Here is a 16,942-nt window from a genome sequence, read left to right as displayed (position 1 = left end):
AAAGGTCCACCATCTGATCTGGGTACGGCCGACTACAGTAAACCTCGGGAGAAACATAGAGACTAATATCAGCATAGATGCCATTCTTTTAAATGATGTAACGAGTAAATCAGGTGTTATGGGAGTGTTCCCGGTTCCAGCTGACCTAGTTAATGCAGCCTAACAATCATTTAACTGATTTGAATAAAAGAAATTGATAATCTGTCATAGGTAATAGATTAGAGTTTTTAGTCTAGACTTAAACTGACAGAGTGTGTCTGCTTCCCGAACAATGCTAGGAAGACAGGAAGTTTAGGTGCTAAATAGGAAATGGATTGACCACCAGCAGTTGATTTTGATTTTCTAGGTATTATCACCTGGCCAGAATTTATTTTGAGACCACTTTAGGCATGAGGGAGTATAATGCATTAAGAGCTTTTTCAAGTATTTGGGAGCTAAACCATTTCGTGCTTTGCAAGTGTGGAGGGGCGGTGAACGGCAAGAGTTGGTACAATGCACAACTAGAACAAGATAGAGCAAACTACACCACCCCGTTTCTATGAACGTGGAAATGTATACTCAAAATAGGGCACACAGGTTCGTTACTACTGAATACAGGAGACGATATAAATACAAAACTACTTTCACATTTCACAATAATAGTATTTAGTAATTAGTATTTAATAGTAATTTAGTAATTATTTAAAATGTAAACAAAACTGTAGACAACGCCTTCACACAGCACACACACTCAGTGAGAATGACGCAGTTGTCAAATGGCAATCACACTGAGAGATAAACACCACCTCCACAGGGCAAAAGTAGCTAGTGTCCCTCACTGGGGCCTTTAGCACCCTGAAATAAACAAAGAGAAAATATAAAACCAGACACATTTACCCTAACACACATTCAATTCACAACTTGCAATGGAATAAGTTTAAACCATGAAGGAGGGCAAATATAACCAATTTACTGGCCACAGGGAGGTATATGTGCTCAAATAGGTTCACATCAAAAGGCTTATGAACCTGGACATAACATGGAGCAGCAAAGCAAGAAAAAATCAAACCAAATGAAAACAGCAAATAATCAGGTTTCAAATTAAAATCACATGAAATATATGAAATTAGACAAACAAACACCCTGCTGGTGGCAATATAACAACAGGTGGGGCTAAACGTGCAGCATTAACAGCACATCTCACATTAGTGACGGGCTCAGACTAGCCACCCTTCACCTAGACCACCAGCATGCGTGTAAAGGAAAAACAAAACAGAAACATAACTAATCAAATTCGAAACCGTCAGTCGTAAAATACCAGCAGAACAAACAGTGCAGTCTTAACGTTGTCAAAGGAGCATTTGTGCCTGCATTCCACAGCAACGAAGTGCTCACGAGCAGTTACCCCACCAGAAAAATATAGCTAAACTCACGGTTTCGGTTACTCACAGCTTTAGCTGTAATTGACGACAAACTGCAAACATGCAGGTGTTCCATCAGAGCACACACACACATGAACTGGGGTGAAAGACAGCCTGCCCCCAACAGCAAAGTACAGGGATGGAAATTAACTTTTTTGTCCACCGGCCACTGCGGCTGGTGGATTTCAAAATCTACCAGCCACTTAATGTTTTTACCAGCCACTTTCTTGTTTTTAACCGACAATGTGTAACTGCATGTGAAAAATTAATACTACAAGCTCTACAATACTTAAGCAGTTAATTTAATCTCAAGTTTCAATGAAATGCTGACATTTTCTCTATCTCTCTTATACACACACAAACCATGAACTGATGGACATTTCATTAAATCAGTAGGGCTTTGAGGTTTTAAGTCCCAGCAATGAAACTATTAGTTCTAGTATCCTCTGAAGCGTGTTGATGACATACAGAGCATTTACAGATGACATACAGAGCAATTACATTGTAAGTAGGGATGCACCGAAATCAAAATCTTGGTCAAAACCGGAAAAAAAAGAAGAGGAAACCAAGGCCGAAAAACGAAACACCGAAAGAAATGATGACAATTATTAGTATCATTGCATTTATGACTAATGCTATGACTGTGTAACTTTACAAAAAAAAGAAGAAAAAAAAAAGAAAAGAAAATCAAGGCATTGCAATTGCATAAATTAATATTAAAGTTTCAAATAATAAATTAATTACAAATTATGCAAATATTTATTTAGCACATTGCAACAATACACAGTATAACATTTAAATGTTAAAAATTAAAATGTAAACTAAAATGTTTAACTTGACCTCACTCATGTGTACATTAAATAAAAATGGCCTGCAGAAATGTATAAATTGAATAAAGTAATCAAATGTAAAATAACTGCATATTTAAATGTTTAAATTAAAGATTCATCCGTATAAAACTTACAAAAGCTATTCAATCAAGAGCAGTGAGTGATGTCCTTATCTTTTGTTTGACATTAAACAGAGCAGTAAAGGGTACTGCCCCTTTAAGACCTAATGTTGGGATATGGGTCATCTTTCTCAACTGTATAGTTCACTTTAGACAAATAAAGACTATGTCTGCTAGGATACTCATCAAGATGACATGTTGACATACTTCTTGTGAAAACGACTGGTAATATTCGGACATACAGCCGCACTCGCAAAGTTTACAAAGAGGTGAAACAGTATGCTATGTTTATTTACCCGCCACGGTGGCCAATAGGTGAAGCGAGTTTACCTGCCACAACTCAAAAATCACCCACATTTGGCTGGTGGCGGGTGCTAATTTCCATCCCTGGCAAAGTCGCTTCAATCCTGACCACAACAAATATACAGTTAAATAGTGCCTAAGAACTAGCAGCAACGTTAGCCAAACAGCTAGGTACATACCTCCTGTGGAGCTGCGCGCGCACCCACACAAAAACAGCGATTGTACGATGCGCACCCAGGCGACATGAGCTGCCTTAAATAAACCCCGAACGGCAGCCAATAGGCTGTCGCCCCCTCCATTCAGGTGACCATTACATTTAGTAGGACGGAACCTATACCAGCCTGCTACATAAGTAATTAGCAAGATGTTAAAATGTATACAATGTTTACTAAGGAGCCAGTGCAGTGTTGACAGAACCAGGCTAATATGGTCATGCTTCCTGGTTCTAGTAAGAAACTCGAGCTGCTGCGTTTAGGACCAGCTGCAGTTTATTTATTAAGCAAGCAGGGCAACCACCCAGTATAGCACAGCATTTCAGTAATCTAGCCTTAAGGTCATGAATGTGGGAACTAACTGTTCAGCATTTGTCATTGAAAGCTTGTGCCGTAATTTAGATATATTTTTAAGTTGGAAGAATGCAGTTTTACAGATAATAGAAATGCGGCTTTCAAATGAAAGATAGACGCTTTTCACATTTCTGGGTTTCTCAGAGCAGACGTCATCATAGTTGGGTTAACTTTTATAGTGGTGAATGAATGCTTCCTAATGATATCTCCCAGTGGTAGCATGTACAAGGTGAAAAGCAACGATCCTAGCACTGAGTCTTGCGGTACTCCATACTGCACTTGTGAGTGTTATGACATCTCTTCATTTACTTCTACAAACTGATAGTGGTCGTATAAGTATAATTTAAACCACGGCAATGCAATTCCACTAATGCCAACATAATTTGGGAGTCTATTCAAAAGAATGCTGTGGTCAATAATATTGAATGCAGCGCTAAAAACGAGTAACACTAAAAGAGATATACAACCACGATCAGATGATAAGAGCAAATCATTTCTAACTGTAATGAGAGCAGTCTCAGTACTATGATACGGTCTCAATCCTGACTGGAAATCCTCACAAATACCATTTCTTTCTAAAAAAAAAAAAAAAAGGAGCATAGTTGTGAGGACACTGCCTTTACTAGTTTTTTTTTTTTTTTTTTTTTTTTTTGGACAGAGAGGGTAGATTTGAGATTGGCCTCTAATTGACAAATTCTGTAGTATCAGGTTGCATTTGTTTAATAAGAGGTTTAATAATAGCCAGCTTTAAGGTTTTTGGTACATAACCCAGTGAAAAACATAAATGAATGATAGTAAGAAGAGGAACTATGACCTCTGGAAGCATATCTTTCAGTAGCTTAGTCAGTATAGGGTCTAGCATGTTGTTGATTTAGATGATTTAACAAGTTTAGACAATTCTTCCTCTCCTATAGCAGTGAATGAATGGAATTTTTTTTTCTCAGTGACACTACAATGCATTGGCGTTGGACTATTTTCTTTAAGCTCAGAAGAGCAACTGTGTCTAATGTAATGGAAAAGAGGGTCATTAGTTTCTATTGCAACATTGAGTTCCTCTAGGGCCTAAGCTATCTGGGATGCAGAGAAGATGGCACTGATGAGGAAGATTATTTACAAAGCAATCTTTAGAAGCGGTGGTGATAGTCCATCCATATTTGTAATGAGGGGATGGGCTTTGCAGCCTTGGTTAAATTAAGTATACACGATACTAGATAATGATCTGAGATGTCATCGCTCTTTCTGAATTTCAATGGCATCAACATTAATTCCATGTGAAAATATTAGATCTAAAGTATGATTATGACAATGAGTCCTGACACGTGTTGCCTATCTCCAATAGAGTTTAGAATGTGACAACAGAGAACTGGAGCGCTGCTGGAATCCCTTGCACCCTCTGGTGCTCTTGGAAGGGTTAAATGTTGAAAAAGAATTTGGAAAAATTCCAAGTCCAGGCACTCAATAGGATGCAAAAGTTAAAAAAAAAGCCTTTATTGGTAGGGCTAAAACATTAAAACACCAACGTGTATCGGCCCATTGGCCTTCATCAGGGTGTTGGTTTCTACAAACATTTTTTTAAAAAAAATGAAACTGAGGGTAACGTGGGTACACTGAAAAAAAGGTGTTGGATTTACATGATTTAATCATGTACATCGGTTCCACATGATTCAATTAAGTTAAACAAACATAATTTGTTTACATAACTTCAACATCATGGAATGAATTAATTTTTAAGGAACCCAATTGAGTAGTCTCAAAATGATTTTAATATGGCTTCCTAACAACATGGTGAGCACAGGGGGGCTTGAGACCCTGACTCTCTAATCAAATCACATGCTGATTTTGTTTTTAGTATATTTTAGTGGTCACTTGACTGATTTATAAGACTGCACAAGCTAACTTTCTTTCTGTTAGCCAGCATTAACATAATGAATATGTCAAGTGCTATGTATGAAATTCTCTTTAATGACATGTGCTGTCTAAGTCCACAGGATAAGCAATCGCTCTGCTCTTCTCCACTATGGTAACCCAGTATAATTTGAATGCTTCTAATTATTCCAACATAATTAAACATTAAACACTATTAAACAATATAAAGTCTCCCCCTCATCTAATTTTGCCCAAAAAACACATAAAATAACACTTAAGTTCAAAATTTGTACTCTTTTCGTCAAGTCCCACTCAAAGCATGCTGGGAACCACAGTTTCAGCAAAAATCATGTTCGAGTACTTGATTGGTTCACATTAACCCCAAATAATGTAATCTAGTAGACTGCACATTTCAGAGAATTACATTAATTTAAAGCAAAGAAAGAATGTTTAGAAGAGAAACACAATTTTGTTGTGAGATTGCGAATAATAAGATTACGTAAATTGGACAATGTGTGTTTTCCTTTTTTTTCAGTGTATGATTTTATTGATAGGAAGCGCCCGACACGGTGTGTGTTAAATTTGCTTATTTCTCTGGATTTAAACATTCTTGGAAACATGTAAGTACATAAGTCAACAAAATATATAACAATGTTCTACTGTTTTTGGTATATCTTAATCCAAAAACCTTATAATTTGTTCCTTTAAGTGCACAAAAGCACTCATGATATGAATTTGGAGCCTTTTAAACATAATTTTGTGTCCATCAGACTCATAAAAAAGCCTTGACCACCCAGACCCTCAGCAATTTTAGCCAACCCTTGATATTTTTGCATGTAATATGCATCTGATGAACTGTGGATGCTCTGTGGTCACCATTTTATGCCCAAACTAGCATGCACTGTATAGCTAAATTTATTACATGCATTGTGACCAAAAATTTTGGAGCAATATAAGCATAGATGTCATCTGGTCATTATTGCATGCTATTTTCAATCTGGCAAACTATAGGCATACTGTAAATCTTATCCAGTGTGTAATAAAGGAGTTGTTCTTTTTTGGTTTGTAACTAATTTTTGTATATGTGTCTTTAGAGCAAGATTGGGGTTTGTGGGTTTGGGTTATGTTTTTGTAAGGTACATATTTGAGTGGTTAGCTGCACATTAGCTAAATGTAAGCATTAGCCACAGGAGGCTGGTCATGTGTATCTATCGGGGTTTTTTTTTATTCACTCCTTACCATTTTTGTGTGATTGCATTCATTTACAGAGTAGTTTTATCTTCTCAGAATTGTGCGTGAAAGTTTGCATATTCATGCATGACTGATATCTGGATTCCCCTATTTCTAATTTGATGTTAGTTCGACTCGGTTGAATTTCACACCTTTATGCTTTCGGTGTGTTTTGACAGTCAAAAAATGTTCAATATCTCTGTATACTTATTCTTCTTCTAGCATATTTAAGATGCAAACGTTTTGAGTGTACTTTTTAGGAACTCAGTAGTTTTTCAATCACAAGGTTTTGAGGTGCTGCAGGTTTTTTTTTTAATAACAATTGTTTGTCATTAAGCTGCTGACACTACACGACATTTGAAGCTGTGACTCAGTCCAGAAGAAACTGTTTAAAAGTCACATGAGTAAAAGTGTTTCTTATTGGCCTTTCATTCCCCCCCCCCCCCCCCCCCAAGGTCACTCTGTAAAACTTTGTCCTGTGAGTAACTGTTTTCATCCATGCGTTTGATTCTCTAGAAGTTTCGCGTTCTCAGGCTTCTAAACCCAACTTCCTGGTGATAAGTGCCGGCGTGAACTCAAAAAGCCACAATAAGTTTAGAACTTCCTCATTTGAATTTTCAGGACCTCTTTTTCCACTGTTTAACCTTCAGTTTGGTTTTCATAAAGTTTATTTTGAGTTGCTCTACTATTTAACCAGACAGTGACTCACGAACAGGTTGGAAGGTTTTGTGGCCACTTTCACTTCAAGAGGTGCTTTACAGGAACTGCTTTTAAGTGATTTTTTTGGGGTGTTTAAAAACCACCAAACAAAACTACAAAACAGTAAAGCACTATACCACATACATCAAGGTTTTACAGTCGTATACATGGCTTAACCCACTTGATTTGTGTGGTGTAGTGTAGTTTAGGGTCTGTAATACTTGGTGGTCTATAGCCTATTACCTGAAGAAAGCTGATGAGAATGTGAATATACAGTATTACAATGTCTTTCTTTATACTGGTAAAATGACCACAGTATGGAAATATTATTGATACGTTGCATGGGAATTCTAACGGATAGATTTCTCCAGTTATTGTAGACGGTTTTGTGCACCTTAGTGATAAGTGACTTGAAGCTGATCAAATTAATGAATGAAAATTTGCCCCCACAGTGCCACCCAGAGTTCTTTCCTTGACATATCCATTCATATTTTTACAGCAGACCAAACAATTAAGTAGTTTAGTATGAAAGTGTATGTTTCTCTCTTGTTCTTTTACAGAAGAATAAGAAGAAACACAGACACACACACGTTTGATTTTGTGAAATGTGGGGACTCTCCATAGGCGTAATGGTTTTTTACCGTACAAACCGTATTTTCTATCCCCCTACACTGCCCCTGCCCCTAAACCTACCCATCACAGGAAACATTCTGCATTTTTACTTTCTCAAAAAACTCATCATGTTTGATTTATAAGCATTATATGGGGACAAAAGTGGGTACATGGCCAATGTCCTCATATTTCACCCTCTCCTTGTATGTCCATGTCATTATACACATTTGTGTCCTCATATTTCACAAAAATATGCCCCCCCCCCCCCCACACACACACAAAACCACCCTAAACCATACCCCTAAACCATCATGCAAAACTTTCTGCATTTTTACATTTTCTAAAAAATCAAATAAAATTTGTGTTTATTTTCTAAAAAATAAAATAAAATAATTAAACAATCTCATCCTGTTTGACTTATGAGCTTGTTTCCTCAATTTAGGTTCCCACGGTGACACAAATCCCCATGAGTCTGTGTGCATTCAGGTTGAAAAACATGAACGCACGCACGCACGCACGCACGCGCACGCACACACACACACACACACACACACACCGAGGGATTTGAACAGTGCCTTGGTTATAATAAGTTCCTTAGAAGTTGCGGTTTATATGATGTCATACTGTTTCCTTCAGACATTAGTCTACTTCCTGTGAACACAGATTTCCTTCTTTGTTTTTGTTTTTTTATTCAAACCGAGCTGCGGCTTCAGGAAACTTCTTCTTCTATATAGTATTAGCATATTTTCCTGATTAGGAGAAAGATTTTCTCTTTCATCTTTTATGGGACTTTTTTCTTACCCGGACAGTTGTGAATTAGTTGTGTGTAAACTATTGTGCCTTAAAACTTTCCGGTAGTTATAAGCAGCACTTACAAGAGGTTCCAGAACCATTTTTAGAGCGATTAATGCTGATAGAGGTATAATGTGGTGTAATGTTGTGTTGCAGAGTGTCCTTTCCTGTTCTTCAGAAGCTTAAGCCATGGGCTGTGATGTTGCACTGAGAGCGTTAGTGCGTGTGTGATCCAGCGGGAATTAAGCAGCCTTTGTCCTTCATGCTAGGGCTGCACAATTTACTCTTCAGCAGGCTTAAATGGACTACAATTCCCATGGGATGTCCACAGGATGCGGCATCCTCTCTTTGATATTCATCCATGTTAGCTGGTTGAAGGCCTTAAAATTCCAATTGAAGGATTTTATAATGTACAGAAACATAATTGCTATATAGTCCTGAATCTCTATAATATGTGTGTGTTGCTGCAGGTGCAAAACTCACTGCCACAATTATGGGATGTTTGGGGTTTTCATGAGTTTGGTTTGCTATCTCGTTCCTCTTCAGACTAGCTTACTCTACAGGATGCTCACAGTTCAAGTCAAAGAGGGTTTGTACTTAAGAGTTTTGTTCATGAAATATTCACTTAATATTCTCACAGATTAACAGAGCACTGCATTTGTCTCATGATTTGTAGGTACAAAGTTTTCTCAGGACAGCTTTATCCATTTAATTATTAATCAAAAATGAATATTTCAGCTGTGCACATACTGTGCTTAAACCTCAACTAAAAAGAGTTGAGTTTGTTGCAAAAATGATCTACAATGTCCGTTTCCCAGCAGTTTCTCTCCAGATGCAATACACATGATCAACGGTGTGTGTTGAAGGCTTTGAACCGCCCCTAGTGGTGCTGGAGATGCTGATGAAGTCTTTTGTCAAGAACTGGATAAGAGATGAGCTCATTATAATTTACTCTTTTATTCCATGTCTAAATGGATTTAGGGATCAGCTTAATGCACATTTAATGAACAAATTCCCTTATGGAACCCAAAGCAAACTGAGGAAAGGAGAAAGCGAGCTTTAGTATTCTGATCTCAGTGTTCTGGTAAATCTATCATCTCTCTTCTGTGTATGTGCATCCCTCACTCTATACATATTAAACCCTTTACACCAGATTCAGATGAGTTTGTTTCCTGTCATTTTTAACCAGCTGAGTAATTTATGATTGTGTACTAATCGCCAAACCAGTTTGTGTAAATTGTGTAAACAGTGAATCAGTCTGTGACTTACCAAACAGCTGAGGTAAACTTGAACTCTGGTTTGAGTAATTGTGCAATGTGGCTTGTTTTAGTGCTTCTCTTGAAGGTTGATTGCAGTACAGCATGTTGCTTGATGTGATATTGAACGTCATTAGCGTTTAGCTGATCTGGGAGCTGTGTTGGCCGTCGGCCTAAAAGCTTTTTTTCATATACACCAAAGAAACCCAATAGCCCTGCGCAAATCACTCCACTCAAGCCTGCATGCCCTAAAATGCTGAAAACAAGCAAACATTTGCCCGTGATTGGTCGAGGCACTTGACAGTCAAAGTGACTGAGAAAATGTTTAATTTAAAGGGAAAAAAATAAGTTGATTTTAAATTTCATGGCATCAGCACATCTCAAAAAAGTTGGGACAAGGCCATGTTTACCACTGTAAACATGGGGACTCCTTGCTTGAGGAGACAACTCAAGCAACTCAAGTTTAAGAATAGGAATGTTGTCCCTGTCTTGTCTAATACAGGCTTCTAGTTGCTCAACTGTCTTAGGTCTTCTTTGTTGCATCTTCCTCTTTATATTGCGCCAAATGTTTTCTATGGGTGAAAGATCTGGACTGCAGGCTGGACATTTCAGTACCCGGATCTTTCTTCTTCACAGCCATGATGTTGTAATTGATGCAGAATGTGGTCTGGGATTGTAATGTTGGAAAATGCAAGGTCTTCCCTGAAAGAGACGACGTCTGGATGGGAGCATATGTTGTTCTAGAACTTGGATATACCTCTCAGCATTGATGGTGCCTTTCCAGATGTGTAAGCTGCCCATGCCACACACACTCATAAGACTCTATACCATCAGAGATGCAGGCTTCTGAACTGAGTGCTGATAACAACAATTCGGGTTGTCCTTGTCCTCTTTAGTCCGGATGACATGTGGTCCCAGTTTACCAAAAAGAACTTCAAATTTTAAATCGTCTGACCACAGTCAGTTTTCCACTTTGCCACAGTCCATTTTAAATGAGCCTTAGCCCAGAGAAAACGGCTGCACTTCTGGATCGTGTTTAGATATGGCTTCTTTTTTTAATCTATAGAGTTTTAGCCAGCAATGGCGAATGACACGGTGGATTGTGTTCACCGACAATGTTTTCTGGAAGTATTCCTGAGCCCATGTTGTGATTTCCATTACAGTAGCATTATGTGATGCAGTGCTGTCTGAGGGCCCGAAGATCATGGGTATCCAGTGTGGTTTCCTGGCCTTGACCCTTACGCACAGAGATTGTTCCAGATTCTCTGAATCTTTGGATGACATTATGAACTGTAGATGATGATAACTTCAAACTCTTTGCAATTTTTCTCTGAGAAACTCCTTTCTGATATTGCTCCACTATTTTTCGCCGCAGCATTAATTGGGCGAATTGGTGATGCTCTGCCCATCTTGACTTCTGAGAGACACTGCCACTCTGAGAGGCTATTTTTATACCCAATCATGTGTCCACTTGAGCTAATAAGTTGCAAATTGGTCCTCCGGCTGTTCCTTATATGAACATTGCCATTTTCCGGCCTCTTATTGCTATCTGTCCAAACTTTTTTGGAATGTGTAGCTCTCATGAAATCCAAAATGAACCAATATTTGGCATGACATTTCAAAATGACTCACTTTCAACATTTTTATGTTATCTATATTTTATTATGAATAAAATATAAGTTTATGAGATTTGCAAATTATGACATTCCTTTTTTATTCACAATTTGTACAGTGTCCCAATTTCTGGGGAATCGGGTTTGTACATTGTATCAGGATGGATCAGTGATGCCAAACAACTTTGGTTGTGTTTTCATAACCAACTGTTCCCCAGACAGTTAATGATACAGAAGCACAAATAATATTGAAGTCAGCATTAAATAAAAAATCCACCCTATCTATAGTTTATAAAGGTTTTTGTTAATGATCCATTTATATGACCTCATCATTTGTAATCAAAATATCTTGATTTGTCTGTGTGATGTATGAATTCTCCAGTCATTTCATCTGCAATAACACACCCATTTCACCCCTTCATTCAATAAACACCTAATGGATAAAGCCAAGTTTACAACCTACCCAACACTAATTTGTTTCATTCTGGTTTCTGTGATGCTGAATGAATATAGATGCTTGAAAAAAAATTGCATTTAATTCTGTTGTGTCTGGATCTTATGTTTTTTTTTTTTTTCTCTCCCAGAAATAATTGTGTTATGTGCCTTTAGGTCATTTTATCATCATTTAGACTCATGCAACTCTCTTTACCCCTCCGGGGAATTCATTCCTAATTTTTTGCTAGTCATTCTTACACACTCACCCTCAGGGTTTGCTTTAAGGCTTCTGCATTGTTCTTTCATGTGTCAGAAGATTTAATTTTAAGTTGTTCTCATTTATGTATCAACCTTTCCTCCTAAAATTACTTGGGAGAAATAATGCATAATTAACGTGGATATAGCATATACTTTAGAATAGATCATTAAATCTTAAAAGAATTTGAGGTTTGAGTTCATGTTGAAATTGAGACATTGTTGAGATCTCTTTTGAAAAGCTGTAAGAGACACATTTAATGTTGCTATAGGGTCTTTTGATCAGGAGAGAAAAGTTAGTTTGTACTAGTTCTTACAAAAATCATAGTTTAAATAACTGCTTGTAATAAGTCTTGGATCGCATTGATTACATTTATGAAGGAAAAAAAATATATATCTGTTTGTGTTCCACAAAAGTAATAGTCAAACGGGCTTGACTTGTAGGTAAATTTTTAGGTCATTTTATTTGCTTATTCATTGATTTATACATTAATTTAATTATTTGTAGTTCTTTCTTTTATTTATTAATTTTCTCATTAATTTATTAGTCATTATCGTTGAATGATCAAATATTTAATTCATTCATTCATTCATTCATTCATTCATTCATTCATTCATTCATTCATTCATTCATTCATTCATTCTTTCATTCATTAATTTAGTCGTTTATTTGTCCATTCAATTCTTTCATTTATTGGTTCATTTCATTTCTATGTCATTTGTTAATTTGGGTCATTTTTTCAGTCATTTGCTTGTTTGGTTGTTAATTTATTCATTAATTTAAATGGTCATTTGTTTATTAATCATCCATATTGGTAATTTGTTTATTTAGGTAATTTATTCATAATTTGCTTGTTCATTCATTCATTCATTCATTCATTCATTCATTCATTCATTCATTCATTCATTCATCCATCCATCCATCCATCCATTCATTCATTCATTCTTTCATTCATTTATTCATCCATCCATCCATCCATCCATCCATCCATCCATTCATTCATTCATTCATTCATTCATTTGCTTGTTTGTTTATTTTGGTCCTTTATTTGGTCATTTGTTCATTTGGTCATTCTTTCATTGATTCGGTCATTCATTCATTCATTCACTGATTCTCACTGCTTTTCTTACGGCATCCGCGTGTCCCTCCTATCCGACTTATGCCCCTCCTCTTTTCTCCGTCTCCCTCACCCTTACTCACTTTCTCTTTCTCTGTCCGTTTATCTTCCTCTCACACTCTCTCTCTCCCCTTCATCTCACCTCCAACTAGTCAGTGCTCTGTCTCTCTGTCCTGCTCTGTCTCTCTCTTTTTTCCTCTCTGTCTGTCTCCCTCTCTCTCTCTCTCTCTCTCTCTCTTGGTTTGGTTGGCTGTCTGTTTGTGCTTTGCCGGTTTCGTTCCTCTTCAGACCTGAACCTCCAGCTGAACCCGGGACTCCAGCTCACTCTACAGCAGGTAAGACTCCGGCATGCTTCACTACCACGCAGGAAAGAGTTATGGAATGACTAGAGAGGGCAAAACAAGGAACTGTTTGATGGGCTGGAGTTAGAAAGGAGAACAAGCACCACAGAGTGAAAGTACAACGATAACTGGAAGAAATGGGTAAATTAACAGTATGAGGAAGATTAAAATGGTTAGAGGAAAAGAGAAGATGCTCATCTCCTATCAGAATCAGAGTGGCTGCAACATCATCTTCATGTTATCCCATTCACAAACCACAGCTGAGCTCTGCCAGCCCTCCGCACTGTCAGTGTGTGTGTGTGTGTGTGTGTGTGTGTGTGTGTGTGTGTGTGTGTGTGTGTGTGTGTGTGTGTGTGTGTGTGTGTGTGTGTGTGTGTGATGGAGGGAATGAGAAAGCTTGTACAGCATTACTGAAAATGTAATAGATCACATCTACAGAAAATGAGACTGTATAATGAGAAAAGACCAGCAGAGATATTTATGAAGACACAAACTTGAAGAACCGTTCATTAAAAAACGATTTTAAAACTTAACACAGTGATGAAGGCAATGTGGCAGAGCATTGTCTGTCTATATGTCTCTCTCTATCTATCTATCTATTGATGGATAGATAGCATTTATCTAACTATCTATTGTTCTATCTAGCATTCTATCTATCGAATGATAGATAGCATTATCATCTATCGTTTTATCTATCTATTCTATCTAGAATTCTATCTATCTGTCGTTCTGTCATTCTGTCTATCTTGTTCCATTTTATACTTTCTGTCTTTTTTGTCTATCTGTCTTTGTCATTTTGCCTGTCTGCTGTTCTGTCCATTTTATTTATCCATCTGTCTGTCTTTCCGTCTGTGTATCTGGTGATGTCGGAGTTCATTCATAAACTCACACTATTTCTACTATAAATTCACTGAGATACATGATAATCTGCCTAATAATTATATTGTCTGCATCAATTGATTTACTTTTCTTTTACTTTTACAATTGTGCATATTTCTTCTTTTTTCTACCTATCTCTCTTATAATCGTTAAAATCTCCAACATTTTGCGTCTTTCCTTTGACGTCGATTGCTTTATATTGAGCTAATTTCAAGCCTTACAAAAACACTTATAGTCCCTTTTTTAGATATTATTTAGTCTTTTTTTATTAATGAGACTTTATGGTGATTTTAGGTTTTACCATCTTTAAGGGAACATTTGGTCACAATGTATGTAAAGCCTCTACATATGGCTTTTCTTATAGTCCAGATGTTGCGGTCGCAATCTGGAGATTTAACTTGCACAGAAAGAGAGGGAGAGATTCACAAGAATGACAGCGGATGAAGAGAAGAGCTTGCCTGCATTAGTGGCGCTTTAGTCCTGGTGCAGTAACATGTCTTTGGGTTCAAATACTCTGATGCTTGCAGTCAGAGTGTGTGAGGACTGCTGGAGGGCTGTTTGTGTGTTAGCTGAAAGAAGAGCATAGCAAAAAGATTGCATTCATTCTGCAGTGATGGCACAAAGTGTGTGTGCGTGTGTGTGCGTGTGTGTGTGTGTGTGTGTGTGTGAGTGTGTGTGTGAGAGAGAGAGGGAGAGAGAGAGATGCATTACTCCTGCAGGCTGCTTTCTCTGGTTAATGAACCAAATCAGTCACACACGCTCGGTCTCTCGGACATTTAACTCTTTTGACTGGATTAACCGTCCACCAGAGGTTACCAGTTTAATCTGTGTGTTTTCTTGAAGCAGTCTCTCCCCGTGGTTTCTCTGGTGTGGTTTACTGTTGTCCTGATTTAAAGGTGAAGTGTGTCATTTCTGCGGCACCAAATGGAATGGTTCTGTCCCAAAGGAGCGATCCACACTTTGGTCACATAATGTTACATAGACTGGCAAAGAACAATCTGTTCTGGAATACACAAAGTCCTTCTGAAACCTGAAATGACAAATAACACACTACATTGTGGTCACCGTAACACTGCTGGTGCTTACAGTTGTCCCAACCATGGCTGTGTTGAAACCAAGCGTGTCGCACATGTCTCAATAGTGCTCATGTGGTTGGCTTGGCTGCCCAAATTACGTTACTTGAACAGGACAGTAACAGCCCAGGGGTCCGTTCTTCGTACCCCGCTTAATACATCTGAGATGATTTGACAGATCCCAGATCTTCTAATCCTGATAATTGATCTCTTGCTAATTTGGTCATTCAAATGAATTTGCGGATTGGATTAATATATATGGATTAAGTTATCTGAGATCACTGCTCGTGCCTGGGTTCCCTGAAGAGGGCAGATGAATCGATACTCGAAACCACGATCAGCAATGCAGCGATTGGCTGGCGTCAAGACAACGTAATGACATCATATAATTAAAAAGCCACCTGGCTAAAAGCTTGACAACCAAATCCCCCCACCACCCCCACCCCCTTATAACCTTTAAATGGAAACAGCCAAACGACCAAACCGATATACAAGTTAGTTAAATAAAATGTGCACTAGCTAACATGATTCACAATTGTTTATATTCATGATTTCATAGTATTTGTACACCTTTACATTTATATTTCAATGTTGTAGTTCAATTTTTAATTCAATTTGAAGCAGATTCTCTTGCGCTGCATCAATCCACTCCCATAATATCCGTCATCACCCAAATTACTGCACGAAGATTGACTGCACAATGTGTGTAAACCTCCAATACAGCTATAAAGCAATTATTCCATCACAAATAAATCTCTCAATCAAGTGACTGTGGCTATATTATTATATGGACCTTGTTCTGAAACGCAGTGAAAGCGCCAGGATTGACGAGGATCGTTACAAAAATGCACTACTGTAAACAGGACCTTAGGCCGTGTGTCCACCAAAGCATTTTTTCGCGCTGCTGGCTGGCGTGTTCAATTGTTTTCAATGGGAGCGCCGTGCTTTTAGAACGGCATGAGCGAAGCGAGGCTCTAAGCGAGTATTTCACGCTCAAGCGCTGAGCATTTGGCTTTTTTTACTGGTCGCGAGAGTTGAAGAATGTTCAAGTTTGAATAAAACGCAGCGCTCATCACTGTCACTCTTCACCCAGCCGTCCAATCACAGAAGGAGGAGGGGCGGGACAAATACAACACTGACCGATTGCCACATTCTGCGTGTACAACGTCAACAGAACAGATGAAAACAAGCAGCATAATAACGGAAAAAAATCTTTTAAAATACAGCCAGAGCTAATACTTTACATTGTATTGGCAATATAGAAGCAATACAGAAACAAATTATCTGTGAAATAAGATGCTAGTAACACTTCCACGGATATTCTGTATCATACCAATAAAACAGTCTCAACCAAGCGGCAACCTCCCGCAGTTTCTGTTAAAGCCAATAGAGAAAAGACTTAAACAGCAATTCCTCGACTGGCCACTAGGGACAGGCTCCAGAAGGAGGAGAATCTCATGTTAAAATGCCCAAATTTACAGCAGAAAAAAAACACTATATTTTCAGCCTGGTACAAAATGTGGTTTTGGTCTATACGGCTATTTTGCCCCTCATG

General features: G+C 37.9%; 1 protein-coding gene across 1 annotated transcript in view; it reads left to right on the top strand.

The window, feature by feature from the left end:
* Positions 1-13,185: 13,185 nt before the first annotated feature.
* pvalb6 (parvalbumin 6) overlaps positions 13,186-16,942 on the top strand; it is an 89,165-nt gene continuing 85,408 nt past the window's right edge. The window contains exon 1 of the mRNA XM_067460104.1: positions 13,186-13,429. The gene's annotated coding sequence lies outside the window, so the exon portion shown is untranslated. The remainder of the gene's footprint in view (positions 13,430-16,942) is intronic.

Source organism: Pseudorasbora parva, chromosome 2 (genome assembly GCF_024679245.1).
Source record: "Pseudorasbora parva isolate DD20220531a chromosome 2, ASM2467924v1, whole genome shotgun sequence".
NCBI lineage: Eukaryota > Metazoa > Chordata > Actinopteri > Cypriniformes > Gobionidae > Pseudorasbora > Pseudorasbora parva.
The sequence above is the reverse complement of the archived record's forward strand: the minus strand, read 5'-3'. Positions and strand labels throughout refer to the sequence as shown.